Source organism: Anarhichas minor, unplaced genomic scaffold, assembly GCF_050575085.1.
Source record: "Anarhichas minor isolate MPS153535 unplaced genomic scaffold, ASM5057508v1 ptg000009l, whole genome shotgun sequence".
Lineage (NCBI taxonomy): Eukaryota > Metazoa > Chordata > Actinopteri > Perciformes > Anarhichadidae > Anarhichas > Anarhichas minor.
In genome coordinates, this window is record NW_027466455.1 from 4930814 (window position 1) to 4945792 (window position 14979).

Genomic DNA, 14979 nt, shown 5'->3' on the forward strand with positions numbered 1-14979 from the left:
GGGTTCAGGGTTTACATTGGTAAATGAACTGTACTTGTTTGTGTCTTTTCTAGTCTTCAGACCACTCAAAGCGCTTTAACGCTTAATTTCATCATTCACCCATTCACACCCATTCATACACTGATGATAGGAGCTACCATGCAAGGTACCACCTGCCTATCAGGACTCTAACATTCATTTTAAGTGTTTTGCTCAAGGACACATCGGCATGGACTAGCGGAGCCGGGAATCGAAGTGCCGATCCTCTGATTGAAGGACGACCCTGCTCTACCACTGAGCCACAGTCTCCCATTGGTCTAGAATCCATCTAGTCAGGTGAAAGCTCTGGAAAAGATCTAGGAAGTGGACCCTGAATCAAGAATTTTCCACAGCCCTCAAGCTTCAAGTAGATAAAGTCCATCCATCCATCATCTTGCACTTTATATTTTTTATTAATACTACTTTAACTTAACACACAAGTGTTTGTGCTGTACTGTTGTGTTCAATGTGTGAGCCCTAAACATATTAGTAAGTTAATAAAGTGTATAGTTAATATAGTGAATGTGTTATTTGGCCTGACAGCTTTCTGTGCACTGTAATCCCACTTTACCAGTTGCCCTGCACAGATACTGTACACCGGTTATTACATCATTCAGTCAGTAGGCTGGTTCGACAGCTTTTTGCTCTCCTTGGTTGATGAAGTTTTGTTCCAGATGGCATTCAAAATGTCCTCAAGATTCGTGTTTTTGAACTGAAACGTGAGCTGACCATGAGCTAAAACCAACATCCGGTGAGTTTAGCTCTGGCCACATGATGGCAGTGTTGCGTTATCTCCCACAGTGCTTGTTTACCGGAGCTTGACAGATAACCAGTTACTGTTTCTAGAACAGTGGCAGAACCGGTCGCCATGTGTACTAGTAGTACAACAACGGTGTCAGTGTACAGGACATTCATGTCCTCTGTGTCTCACTGTGTGGGATAACTTCCAGTGTCTTTTAAACTAGATCGATAGGCATGCACTGTAACTGTTTGTGTTTAAGGTGATGATGGTGCTTTCATTCATGTTTCTGAAAGGTGAAGGCAACACTTCTCCTTACTGTGGAATATACAGTGACTGATTTTACACTTTGATGTTGAAGGCGATGAGCTATGGCTAGTTCCTTGCTGTCCAGCACTTTACAATGTTCTCTGGTATTCCCTTTGTCTTTGGAAATTTGAACACACTTCAGGACATGAAGGCTTCACGTGTTGCAAGACACTCTGTGTACTTTATGCATTTACTCGCAGAGTTAATGTGTTTAACAGATTCAAGTCTTCTTAGGACATTAAAGGCGTGTTATTTGCAATGTTTTGATGTATTCTGATATTTCTGGGAGATTTTGATGCAGAATGTATTACTGCCCTCCACTCCCTAAAATGCATCTATCTCTATTCTAACTTTTATTTGAATAACCTTTTTAAATTCAAACTTCTACTACCTCTATTACTGTTATTGATACATTGGACAAGCTCTCAGACACATTGTCAGCAGATGGAGTTTGATGCAGTAGAAAGCTCAGGAAGAAATCTAGTATGTGGACCTTGAGTCAAGAACTCTTTTTAGGTTGAGGAAGAACCTCTCAACTCAAGATATGTGAATCAAAATGGGTTCAATGGTACCAACTGCCAAGTCTCCCATCTACAGACAAGTCCACTCTATGATAATCCCTAAAATAAACATGCAGTTTTTTGCATGCAGTATAAATGTATTATCTTTTGCCTATTCTAAATACTGGTGTCCCTAAATAGTCTTGGAATTACCAGTTGGGTGTGACTAGTGATGGCGAGATGAAGCTTCATGAAGCATTTGAAGCTTTCCATCCAATTGGTTCACTCAGTCAATGGGCTAATGACACCATGGCTTTGGTGTATGAAGCTTTGAATTGAATAAATGAATGAATGATGTTTGTGATGCTCGAATAGATTGCAAACAAAGCGCAATAAAGTCCCAAGTCCACAAAATGTGAGGGGGGGTCCATTGCGTTTCGCTGCCCCTTATATTTCGAATCGCACGCCAAACCCGCGAACCATTTCCTGAATCAGTCACGTGGTACGACCGGCTCGCGAGGCTTCGAACGTCACCAACACAAGCCTCGATACGCGCTTCACAAAAATCTTCCTGGATTACTCGACACACTCTTCGAAGCCTCGACACGGAAGGACACATTCACTAGGTGTGACTGGAAAGTTGTGGATCCAATTGTATTCATGTGTGATGATATTGGTTCCCATAGTAGCCATTTCATTAGAGTCAAACTTACCATGTCTCTGGAACTTTGAAGGCAAGGCAAGTTTATTTGTATAGCACATTTCAACAACAAGGTAATTCAAAGTGCTTCACATAAAACCATTAAAAGCATCAAAACATAAGGCAAAAGAAAAGGAGATTTAAAAACAATTAAGAACATTCATTAAAACAATAAAAAGAGTGTAAGAAATAAAATACAGTAGTAAAATGCAGAAATGCAGGAAATTGATTAATATATTAATTGAATGTGGTTCAATTAAAGGCAGCAGCAAACAGAAACGTCTTCAGTCTTGATTGAGCTGAGGGTCTCAGCAGACCTGCAGCTTTCTGGGACTTTGTTCCAGATATGTGGAGCAGAAAAACTGAACGCTGCTTCTCCATGTTTAGTTCTGACTCTGGGAACAGAAAGTAGACCGGTCCCAGATGACCTAAGGGGTCGGGATGGTTCATAAGGTAGCAGCAGATCAGAGATGTATGTTGGCCCTAAACCATTCAGTGCTTTATAAACCAGCAGCAGGATTTTAATGTCAATTCTTTGTTGGACAGGAAGCCAGTGCAAAGACCTCAGAACTGGAGTGATGTGATCCACCCTCCTGGTCTTAGTGAGGACTCGAGCTGCAGCGTTCTGACAGACCTTTTACAGAGACCTGTAAACACACCGTTACAGTAGTCCAGTCTACTGAAGATAAATGCATGGACAAGTTTTTCCAAATCCTGTTGAGACATAAGTCCTCTAGTCCTTGATATATTCTTCAGGTGATAGGAGGCTGATTATGTAATTGTCTTGATATGGCTGTTCAGGTTGAGGTCTGAATCCATAACTACACCTAGATTTCTGGCTTGGTTTGTGGTTTTTAACATCAGTGATTGAAGCTGATCAGTGATTTTCAATCGTTCGTCCTTGGTACCAAAAACAATTACTTCTGTTTTATCTTTGTTTAATTGAAGAAAATTCTGGCCCATCCAGTTGTTGATTTGTTCAATGCATTTACCCAGCCCTTGTATGGGATTATAGTCCCCTGGTGACATAGTTATGTAGATTTGTGTGTCGTCTGCATAATTATGATAACACACTTTGTTGTTTTCCATAATCTGAGCTAATGGAAGCATGTTTGAAGCCAAAACATTTAACTGATTTTGCACACCGCACACAGATGTGTATCACTTAAGAAATTGTTTGTTTTATTACATTTTCAAAATGTAAGAATGCCATTGTAGCTCTATGTCTGCTGGGTGTTTGAATAGGCAACGGATTGTTAACATGTTGTCCAAGACAACTTTATTCGGTGATCATATGTCAATGATTTCAGCTTGTTCCACTGCCCCTTAGTGGCCAAAAAATCAATTAGCGCAGCTTTATAAGCAGCGACGCAACCAACCTGGTCTCACAGAAATACGTGAAATGACCACAAACTGAGATCATGTTGGACACAACACAATAATCATCAAATTGTGACACCTACTTTAGCACCTTTACATTTTTGTGAAATCAAACAAATCAAGAAGTCAGCAAAGTAATCATGAGAAAATAAGAAAGTAAGAAAGAACACCAAGCGAGATGAAAATGAGAAATTAGGAAGGGAACCATAGCAGAAAGGGAGGAGAGGCCAGCAGAGCGTAGAAGCTGAGCACTGATGTGAGATGTAAATGCTAAGCAGGCAGAAAAAGATCCACATCTGTCAGCTTCCCTCTCTCTGAAATGGAAATGAGCCTGGAGAGATAAGGAACAGATATTTAGATAGACCAAATGTGGTAGGATGGAGCTTTTTCTCTGCGCTGTAATGAATGTTATGTTGACACATCAAAACAGCAGACCAAAGTGGAGAGGTACAATGCAGGTATATGGAACGGCAGGAAGGATAAAACGTTGGCTTCATACGTTTCTGCAAACCACACATACATTGAATATGGACATTTTATGAATATATTTTCTACATGCGGTCAGAGCAAGTGACGTAGTAGAATGAGGGTAGCACAGAACGAGTAAGTATGTTGAGCGGTGTTATTGAAAGGTTTGTGGTATAATAAAGAGTAGCAAAGAAGTCCTCTAAGGGTTATTAGGAGGGTTTGGTGGACTTTCACCCAGGAGTCCACTGTTCGTGTTCTGTGTGAAACCAAAACTAAATGTTGATTTTTTACGCTGTTAGGTAACGCTACATAGGAAAGTCCACTAAGTGCGGTTTGTTATTTATTTAGGCTAGTCACCCTTGTTACGTAATGTTTTTACACTTGTTATGTAACGCCACATAAGAAAGTCCGTTATGGGCAGTAGTTATTTAAAGGTAGTTACATTGTTACGGTTGTTACGTTGTGTTTTTATTTGAACCCCAACCGTAATCTTTTTTCTAACCTTAACCAGTAGTTTTGCTGCCTAAACCCAATCAATTGTTTCACAATATTAACCATGTGGCATTGTGCGTTTCTGCAAGTGTAATAAGTGGTTGATATGAAACTTGTTTATGAAACGTATTTTTGATTCAGAGATGTCGACATTAAACATTTCCCGTGGTTTGCAGAAACAAACCATGGCAACATTGTTTCTGGCGACTGAGTTGTGAATGCAAAGAGAAAGGGCAGGGCTGGTATAATTATATCCTTTCTTTTTCTACTTTATAAAATAATCAAACCAATTAATACTTCATAATGTAATGAGTATTATGATAAAATAAAACATCAGTCAGTGATTCATCTTCTTATCAGTCCAGATGTTGATAATGAGCAAAGAGGCAAATTTTACATTTCAAACAGGCACAGACACCAAATTGCTCTTTTGATGAACAAATCATGCATGTGGCTCTGTGAGACTTTATATCTTTATTGTCGTATGCACAACGGTAACAGAGTTAGCTATAAAAATCTTCCTGAGAACAATGCCTGAAGCCGGCTGCTGCACAGTGTGGTGAACTGTAAGTTGGTGCGGTGACATGCAAGTTAATAGCGTGGCCGGTTAGCTGTGGGAACATAAGCGCTACAGCTAATGCCATGGTTGGTGAGAGCTTTGTGGTAGTTTGGGGGCCTCTTTGTGCTGTGCGTCTGGGGACGACTTGGTTGGCTAGTGAGCATTTGTGTTGGAGGAACCTTTTGGATGCTACTTCGGATTAGCGCTTATGGTAGTTCAGTTCTGTGTGTTTTGATAGCTGGTAATTATGGAAATGCCAGTTCTGTGTATTCACAACTCATTCTTGCATCTCCATGCATGGACCTCCCAAGAAACCTTGCTTTTCAATCTTGTGCTGTAGCATATAACTGTGTAATCTCTCTGGCCTTCTATCCTTCTCAGCTCTCATACTAAAAGTTAAACATGCCCTCTCCGGAGGCCATATGTGTAAGAAATGTAAAAAAAGTGCCCTCTAGTGTGCCTTTCCAGTGGAGACACTCACATGCTGTGTCGTATAGACCGCCCTACAACCCAGACAACTTTCAGAATGCTGGTGCCCTGTTTTGAGAGCACGAATTCATTATTTTAGATGGATATACGTGAAAAGCACACTCCAAACCAAAAGCGGCACCATCCCGGGTATGAGAGGGTATGATTTAAATTTTTGTCATATTTATTGTTGTTATTATCTAACAAGATGTTCCTCGTTGCCAGTGTTTTGATACATTTTGTAAAAAGAAAAAATATATAAGTTTAATGAAAGTAAAGAGGTACAAATGAAACACCAAAGTATGGTTTACATTTTGTATTACCTTGTCATTTGCAAGTGCCTTCATCATTTCAAGTGTTGATTGTAAAAATGAATGTTATTTTCATTGCAGCGCGCTTTTCTTGCTGCGCGCCTATTTTTTCAGATACGTCCGTCTGATCTCAATCCCAACTTTTTAAATACAGGAAGAGCACAACAGGTTGTATGACAAGAATTAACCAATAAGCTCCACAGGGCTTGCTTCACCTGTTCTGTCATGACAACATGTTGAAATGTCAGCCAAACTGAAGACTTTTTCCACAGACAAATTGAGCAGTAAAGCTACTGTGAGGGATTTATGGTTCTGGAAATCCATTTGTCTACCGCAACTTCATTAACATTGCCATCGCAGTGCACAGGTTTTGTTTCCTTAGCGGCAGGCGACATGAACGTAACCCCCCGAGCACTTTGCATCAGCGGATGAAAGCTGCAAAGCTGGCGTTTTCCACATGTTCTTAAATGTAACATGTTAACGATCCCTTCTGCCACTGTTCTAGAAATTTTCATGCTCTGGTTGAAGGAACCTCAGTGTCATGGTACAGGATAATCACCCGTGTGGTTGTTTACTCTGCTTTCTGAAACCACAAAATGTAGGAAACTGATGCTATCTTCTTTTTCACAAAACCGTTGTGTATCGCCAACTGTTCCAGGTGGTAGAGTTCCAAAACACAAGGCGCTAATATATGAATGCCCAGCATGTGATTGGTTAATCAGCCTATATTACTTGTAATTATGCTCATATTGGGTGATTCAGCATCTGACGGTTCATGTTCACTGCCAATGTTTAGTTAATATTTTATTGCAATCACAATAGATGTTGTTAGAGATCATACAATTATCTCTAAATCTGATTCAATCAAAAGACAGGGCCTCTTCAAAGGGATCATCACACCTTCAGGGTTTAAAACGGGTCAATAGAGATTATGAAAGAGGAGACCAGCTGTTTTACCCCTGCTGAACTATACCAGTGTTTTGTAAAAAAGCTGAATGGAGCCGAAAAGAAAGACGTGGTTGCCGGTTCTATTCCCGTCCTGTCTGAACCTTCGCTGACCTTTGAAGCAGCTATTTTTCATCTACTTCCATCGGCTGAGAACAAAGACAGAGTGTACCCCCCTATTGCAGCAGGTGGCCACACACACACACACACACACACACACACACACACACACACACACACACACACACACACACACACACACACACACACACACACACACACACACACACCCTGCAGACAGAGTAGATGTATGCACATCAATAACACACATGCTTAAATCCCTGCCACTCCTACACACACAGAAAATTGCAGATCTGAACACATCCGGTTACTCGAAAGAGAAAGAGAACTGAGCATGCTTTGTGCTGTTCGACTGTTTTGTGTCTGTCCCCTATTCAGTAGGTAGGATGCTGTCAGCTGTTCTATAGTCTCTGCAGCACTGTACAGACAAGCTACGAGGTGCGCACCAACTTTAAGTTCTTCTATGGGGCCAAAAACATCATTCCGTTTTTGCTGTGTTCAGTTGTATAAAATTCGGACTTTGTGAGGAAGCCTGACTGGAGTGGCTTGGAAAGTGTTAGGAGGCAGCCACGAAAAACTATATATATACGTGTGTTTACAAGGGTGGCCCTGCTACACGTGTAACCAAAAATATATATAAACAATATACACAAACAAACAGTTAACTTGGCTTCACTGAATACAACTAAACTCATAATAAAGGTATTTTAGATTAACAAGATTAACATATCATGGGCAACTGTGGCTCAGTGGAGAGCAGGGTCGTCCTTCAATCAGAGGATCGGCGGTTCAATCCCCGGCTCCGCTAGTCGCATGTCGAGGTGTCCTTGAGCAAGACACTTAACCCCAAAATCACATAGAATCTGAATTGTAAGTCGCTTTGGATAAAAGCGTCTGCTAAATGTTATGTAATATCACATATGAATATATATAAATATGCACACTATGGAGGACTAAAAATGTCTTAAGTATAAATAAATGCATACAATTCTGTTCATCTTCATTTCTGTATTTCTGTATCTGTATGTTAATGAGGTAGGCGGTCCGAACCTGCGCGAGGGTGCTCTGAGGCCATGTCCACACTACTCCGTCCACACGGCGTTTCAGCATCATTTTCGAGATGATCTCCGTCCAGACTAACGTGCCTGAAAACGAATATCACGTGACTGGGCATGTGGGTGGGTGCTGATGTAAACAGGTTGCTTAGTTAAAAAAATACAACAGAGTAATAAAGTAGTCATTAATATTGAAAGGTTGTGTTTGATACTTATGATATTCTCTAAAATCTTCCTCTATGAACTCAAACAGACACAGTTCGTGGAACGTTTTAGAAGTTTTATTTTTCAGACTTAACGTTAGTTACAGCGCTGCGGGTCTTGCTCTATCTCTTTCTCTCACACATCAAATTTACTTCAATATTAACACTTACATATTTTACTAGATTATGGGTCATAAATGAGGTCAACACACGTCTCTCACTCATTTCCTCTCAGTTCCGTTGTTGTCTGTTCTCACTCGTAGCTCTGCTGGTGGCTGAAGTCTCTGTCCTAGTGGAGAGCAATCAATGTTTTGTTCCTTTACATTTTATCTGTGAACTTCACAATAGTTGTGCAGAACAAAATAAGCATTAATAAGAAAAGGAAAGTCCTCCGTTTTGTGTCTGTCCTCCTCAAAGCCGCTAACCGTGACTTCAGACGTCCTCTCAGTAGGTCTGGTAACACTGCTGGACACGCAGCTCACTAATTGCTCCATTAACAGCTGCTTCCTCCATAATAATGCAGACTTTAACTGGACAACAACTGCTATTAAATACAACAAGAACAGCAACACCTGTAATCAGTTGTCCATGTTAAATTAACCTGGTAGTCGATCGGTAATCAATGTTGTTGTTTGTGATCTTCCGGGAAACGGTCACGTGATAGGAATGTGATGAATCAGGGAAGGACACGTCGTGACTGCTAAGAACCAATCAAGTAGCGAACGCGGGTGTGGGCGTCATCGTTTCTAATCTTATCCGGTTTCGGCCGTCCACACGAAAACGCAACCCTGGCGTTTTCAAACTCATCCGTCCTCGGGAGCGTTTTCAAACTCCTCCGTTTTCGGTGCTCGAAAACGCCGGCGTATTGTGGACGCTCAGTGTCAAAAAAGTCGCCAAGAGGATTTGGAAAGTCGCCAGATTTAGCGAGAAAGTCATAAATTTGGCAACACTGGGCTAGCCAACCAGGACCTCCCACCTCATTAGCATACAGACACATAAATGTAGGTGACCAGAAATGTAGAAATAAATATATGATATGTATTTCTTTATGTCCTGTTTGATTATCAACTTTTATTTACTTATCTATACATACATTTATTTATTTCCATATTTATTTCAACATTTATTTATTTATTTATTTATACTTTTATTAATTTATTTCAGCATTTACATCAGCATTTAATTATTCTTTTATTCATTTATTTCTGTATTGAAACATTTATTTAAGTATTTATTTATTTATTCCTGTATTTATTTATACATTTATTAATGCATTTATTTATTTATATTTAAGTCATATTCTGTCCTCCATAGGACACTGATATTCATTAGCCAGTAACAGCCAAAGGCATCTGCTTAAATAAAGCCTTCCATCAGCAGGATCTAGTTTGTACCATGAGTGCAAGCGACACTAATAATTTCCTCAAACAGGTAAGTAACAAAAAGCTATACCTTACAACAAACCTTCAGGTGGCAAACACTTTCAGATAGTTTACAATTGCAACCATGCATAACAAATCACAACTAACTAAATACATACCTTTACATAATCTACTTCCCCCCCATACTTGGTCTTTTTTTCTTTTTTGTTTGTTTGTTCTGTTTGTCTGCCCTATGTAAAGCATCTTTGGGTACTTAGAAAAGCGCTATATGAAATGAAGGTATTATTATTATTATTATTATTATTAAACAAACAATTAACAAGAATGGTTAGATGTGTCAAAATATAGCAGTAAACTTTGGGGACAAATGGTGCGTTGCCACCCACTTATTCAGAAAGTGTGAAGGACTGTAGTCATGTGGTGAGTCGGTTATGTAGAGTTGTGAGTCATCTGCATAAGTATGGTAGGAGATGTTATGATATTCTATAGTCAAAGCAAGGGGGAGCATGTCGATATTGAATAGAAGAAGCCCGAGAAGGGATCCTTGAGGAATTCCACATAGGATTTTTATTTGCTCAGATTCACAACTACCAATCCACACCAAGTAGTCCCTGTCTTGTAAATACAATTGGAAAAATAAAGCAGTTAAGACCTAAATGACTGGTCTGCCAAAGTCATGCAAGTATCCAAAATCTTGTCATGTGAAATGAGGAGAATGAAAGACGCGTGGGGGAACAGGGATTTCCCAGTTTGGACAGCCTCCCTTTAGGCATGTGCACTCTCCAAGCCGGAGGGGGGGGAGTTTGAGGAGGAGGAGGAGGACGACGACGACGACGACGACGACGACGAGGACGAGGACGACGACGAGGAGGACGACGACGAGGAGCGGGGGGAAAAAAAGGGTGATTGGAGGGAGAGTAGTGAAGGTCCCTAGTGTGGAACACAGGGAGCAATTATTATGATACCGCATCTGCATCCCTTAATCATTTTTTCTGTCTCCCCTCCAATTCCAAAAAAGGATACCGCTTAAGCCAGGGACAGGAGGGTTGGGGGTAAAAACAGAGGGGAGAAACCAGGAGAGGAAACCCCCTTGTTAGACTCCCATGTACATGAGTGCGTATGTTAAAGCTGCAGAGGTTTCTCAGCAGATCCAAAAGGACTTCTTTCTAATGCCATGGGGTGAGTATGATACTCCAGTCCAGGATGGGGTCTGCCGAATAGACAGACCACAACCACAACTACAAATGACAGTTTCCCGTGTGTGTGTGTGTGTGTGTTTAAGGTTCCTGTGTGTGAGGGAGAGTGATGAAGCCTGGAAAGTTTTCTGCTTTTTCAAGGAGGAGGACGAGTTTGTGTTACTGGACTGTAATGAAGCTAAGAACCCATGTGTGTGTGTGTTTTATTTGAGCAGACCTGTTACTATAATTGTCTAATGGAACAATCTGAATGTAATTCCTTCTGAGTGATACTTTTACACTGCACTGACAGAAAAGTGGTGTTGGCATGTGAGAAAAACACAACTTAAGAGGACTGCTGTCTCAATGCCTCAAGGGGAAGTTGAACTCCGAGCAAAAAGTTAAGTCAAGCTGGTTCTCTGTTTGTGTCCAAACTATTTATCCTCCAGTGGCATGGCTTCATTAAGTAAATTCATACTGAGCATGTCAACTCTCATACAACCTGGGATGATTTTTCATGTGTCATTGTTGCCGCCCACAGAGACATTAATAAACACGTGCCGTCACTTTAAAAAGTCGGCACAGATCCCACCGCCTGCAGTGCGCGGCACCAGTCCAATGGAGGTCATGGGATTTGTGGGCTGAATCTGAACTGGTTCCAGGGATTGGGGGACAGAGCTTAAAAAGCTAAGGCCAGGAAACCTTTGACCCCCCCTCTTTGAGCGTGTATTATTGTGATTGGACGGATCAGCTAAGGGAAGCGGATAACTTGGCTTGTCGACTGGTCAGTTTTTCTTTTGGATAAAGTGTGTTTTTGTATTATCTGTCTCCTGTCCCCTGTGCTTTCAGTTTCCTTTTCAACTTTTCAAGATCAAATTATCTCTCTCTTACACAACTATGCTCACATAAACACCAGGGTTTTTCATTTCTTCCCTATGCTTTTCCCCACTGAGCTCAGGACCGACACTTTTCCTCTTATTCTCTAGAACAGTTCATCAGTTCTGGGGGCTCATCAATGAGAGGTCAGCATCAGTTGTTGGCTACCTGAACGGGAGGATGACTTTGTTCTGACTATATAAGGTCTCTGCCTTCTCTCCTCTGGTCCCGCTCCTCGTACTGCAATCTGGCCTCCTTAACGCTGGAAATATCTCAAGGGCTCTTTTTGCTTTGTTTCCTTTAATACGAACTGTTTATTATTATAGTGTGTTTATCTGCTGCAGACTTTTAAATGAAGTGGATGGGATGAAGCACGTAGGGGTGGTTTAGCTCTGAGCCTTGATGTGTGCATGGTGGAGGAATTATAGGATTGGTAGGAAATGAAGCAAAGTGGAAACTGTCTCAGCTGCTAAACCATTGGAACGTATTATTAGGATACTCTCATTAGGACATCAAAAGGTCCACAGCCTATTGGAATTTTGCTTCATTTTAGGTTGACTGAAAGCTCTGCCATTAATATCTTTTTTTTGTTGATTTCTTTCTGATTTTCATTATATATCTATATATATACGTATATATATAGATATATATCTATATCTATATATATATTGATAAGAGCAGCTTTAACAGTTCTATAGTCTTTTATGTTCTCACTGCTGGAATACAGTTCTGGTAAAGAAATAATGAATCCTGTTTTAACATATTGTTATTGGCCTAAAAGTAGAAAACTTCAAATATATAAAATCTAAAAATACAGCAATTTGCCCATTAAACACCCACCATAATATGTTTTGATTGTACAATGTGAACTCCCTTAGGTCGCTAGAACTTCCATATTCCTGTAAGAAATACTGAGGAACTGGCTTCACTGTTATCAATGGTCACGAAGTCTTGTTTCGTGTTTGCTGGATGTGTAAATAACTGTTTGCTTCAACATCAGCAATAACAACTTTATAAGGTGATAATATAACACAGCTTGTTACTGCAGCTAACGATCAATGAATGCAGCTTTAAACTGGTTTTATAACAATTTTTTTAGTTACTGATTAAAAGTTGCCTTTGGCATTTCAAACATTCATCCATCCGTTACTGCGTTGACTGAGGATGTTTCTAACCCCTGATTAGATATAAACACAGTGGACAGTCGTGTCTGTTTATAGAGAGATATATTTGCTCTAGCGGGAGAAAACCCTTTTGGGTGTAACGGTTTGATTAATGGTCCTGCTCTTTGGCTGGATTTGGATTAGGTGTGCGAGCCCCGCTTGGAAGTTATTACTTTATAATGGGAACATGTAAGCAAAGACCATATGCTTTTCATCACGTCAGGAACGACAATTGCATAATGTGAAAATAAAAAAAGTGCGATCAAAGATGTACTTACACTCTGTGATGTTTGGAGATGGAAAAGTGTTGGCATGAATCTGGGTTTTGTTGTTTAGGCCCCCCCCCCCCCCCGCGTTCTCTTCTTCTTTTGGTGTGGCTGCAGTCATTTCTGTTGAGGTTACATGAGTCACGTATTCCCTAAGGGGGTGACAGTGATGGAGCCAAGTTCCCATTGTGTTCATCCAAAATTTCCATTTCAGGATGTGAGCTATTCCAAGCAATACTTGGTTAAAAATAACTTCAAAAAATGAGATGAGACATAGGAGAAAAGTGGTGATCCAGGGGGAGAGGGCAGAATAAAGTAGACAAACTGCTTCACGCTTTGTTTAGCTCTTAGAGATATCTGCTCAGAAAGTACTGATTCCTGACATCAATACTCTTCTGGTAAGTTTTGACATCAGCTCCAGCAGAAGCTTGTCTCAAACGAGCCTCTTGCCCTCTCCCACCCGGATCAATCTCTAAAAAAGCTTCCTGTGTATCCATCTCCAATATTGTAGGGTTTCTTTGAGTTAGGTAGTACAGCCACTAGGGGGTGCCTCTTCTTTATTTACACTACAACAAACATGGGATGTCTGGCATATTGTTGTAATTGATCAATCTTTTAATCTGCTTGTGCCTCAACAACAACTCGCAGTTTACAGTAAAGTTGTAAGTAAAGTAAAGTAAAGTTGTTTCTGTACTTACCCTAACCCTTTATTTTGTGTAGAGAGAAACCTGCTTAGTAGTTGACTGACCACACAAACAACACAGTAGCAACGGTGCAGACTAGCCCGTCATTAAGGTCCAGTTACACATTAGGTTCAGTTTACTTTGTTAACATTAGCATTGGAAGTCAAACAAACGATGTTGGCATTGAACGTAATCCAATGTGTTGTAGAATGATCCAATATCAATGTTCTTGTCTGGAGATAGGGTTGTGGTATGTACACAATGCACACAAAGAATGGAGGTACTGGTGGGTCAATAGGGCGCCCAAATTGGTGTATTTGGCCATGACAGCATCCAGAGCAGACCTCCCCGGTGGGAGATGATTATGATGGATGCCCAGGACCAGCTATCCCCCAACACGTTACCAAACACCTACTGCTGGCTATTCATCAGCAGGCTGCTGCGTTGGGGCTAATCCAGTTAGCAGAGCAGACATGGAGCACAGGAGCCCGCTGAGGGAATAGAGAGCATGGGTGTATATTTAATAATGGGTGTATATTTTCATCTAACAGAATGCTAGAAGAGTGGCTCCGGTGATTTATTCTCTTTGTGAACAGTGCTGAGGTTTCTTATCAAAGCGACATCAAATGTATTATTTTAGATACGGTTCTCACGGGAGTGTGCCACTGAAATAATTACAGACTTTAACAAAGTTTGAATATACTCTACTAATAAATGTATCAGCCAAAAAGGCCTTCATGAATTGATTGATTACAGAACAAGCAGTCACAACAATGAGACACTGTCACCATTTGAAGTCATAACGAATATGTTTCCTATTCATTGCTATTTGCTACCTGAGGTAGAACTCCACAGCAAGCTAAAGGTAACAGACTTTTGACTGAATGTGTTATTATCGTTAAAAGGTAGAATAAGGAAATATAACAATGGATTGCAATAGCGTATTTAAATTGATACATTTATCAACTGATTATAATTATACACTGCAAAAGCTTATAATTATAGCTTAGTCACCTTCAGACTCCATAAAAACAACTAGAATATCAGCTGAATGCTACTGACAGCATGTTAGTGCTGTCCTGATTAGTAATCAGTGGCCCTGTCAGAGGTGTGTTTGTGCTCTCTGCTTCACAGACTGAAGTTCAGTTCCTCTCACAGTGAATGGACACATTATCTGCTTGTTCAGCATTTATTAGTAGATACAAT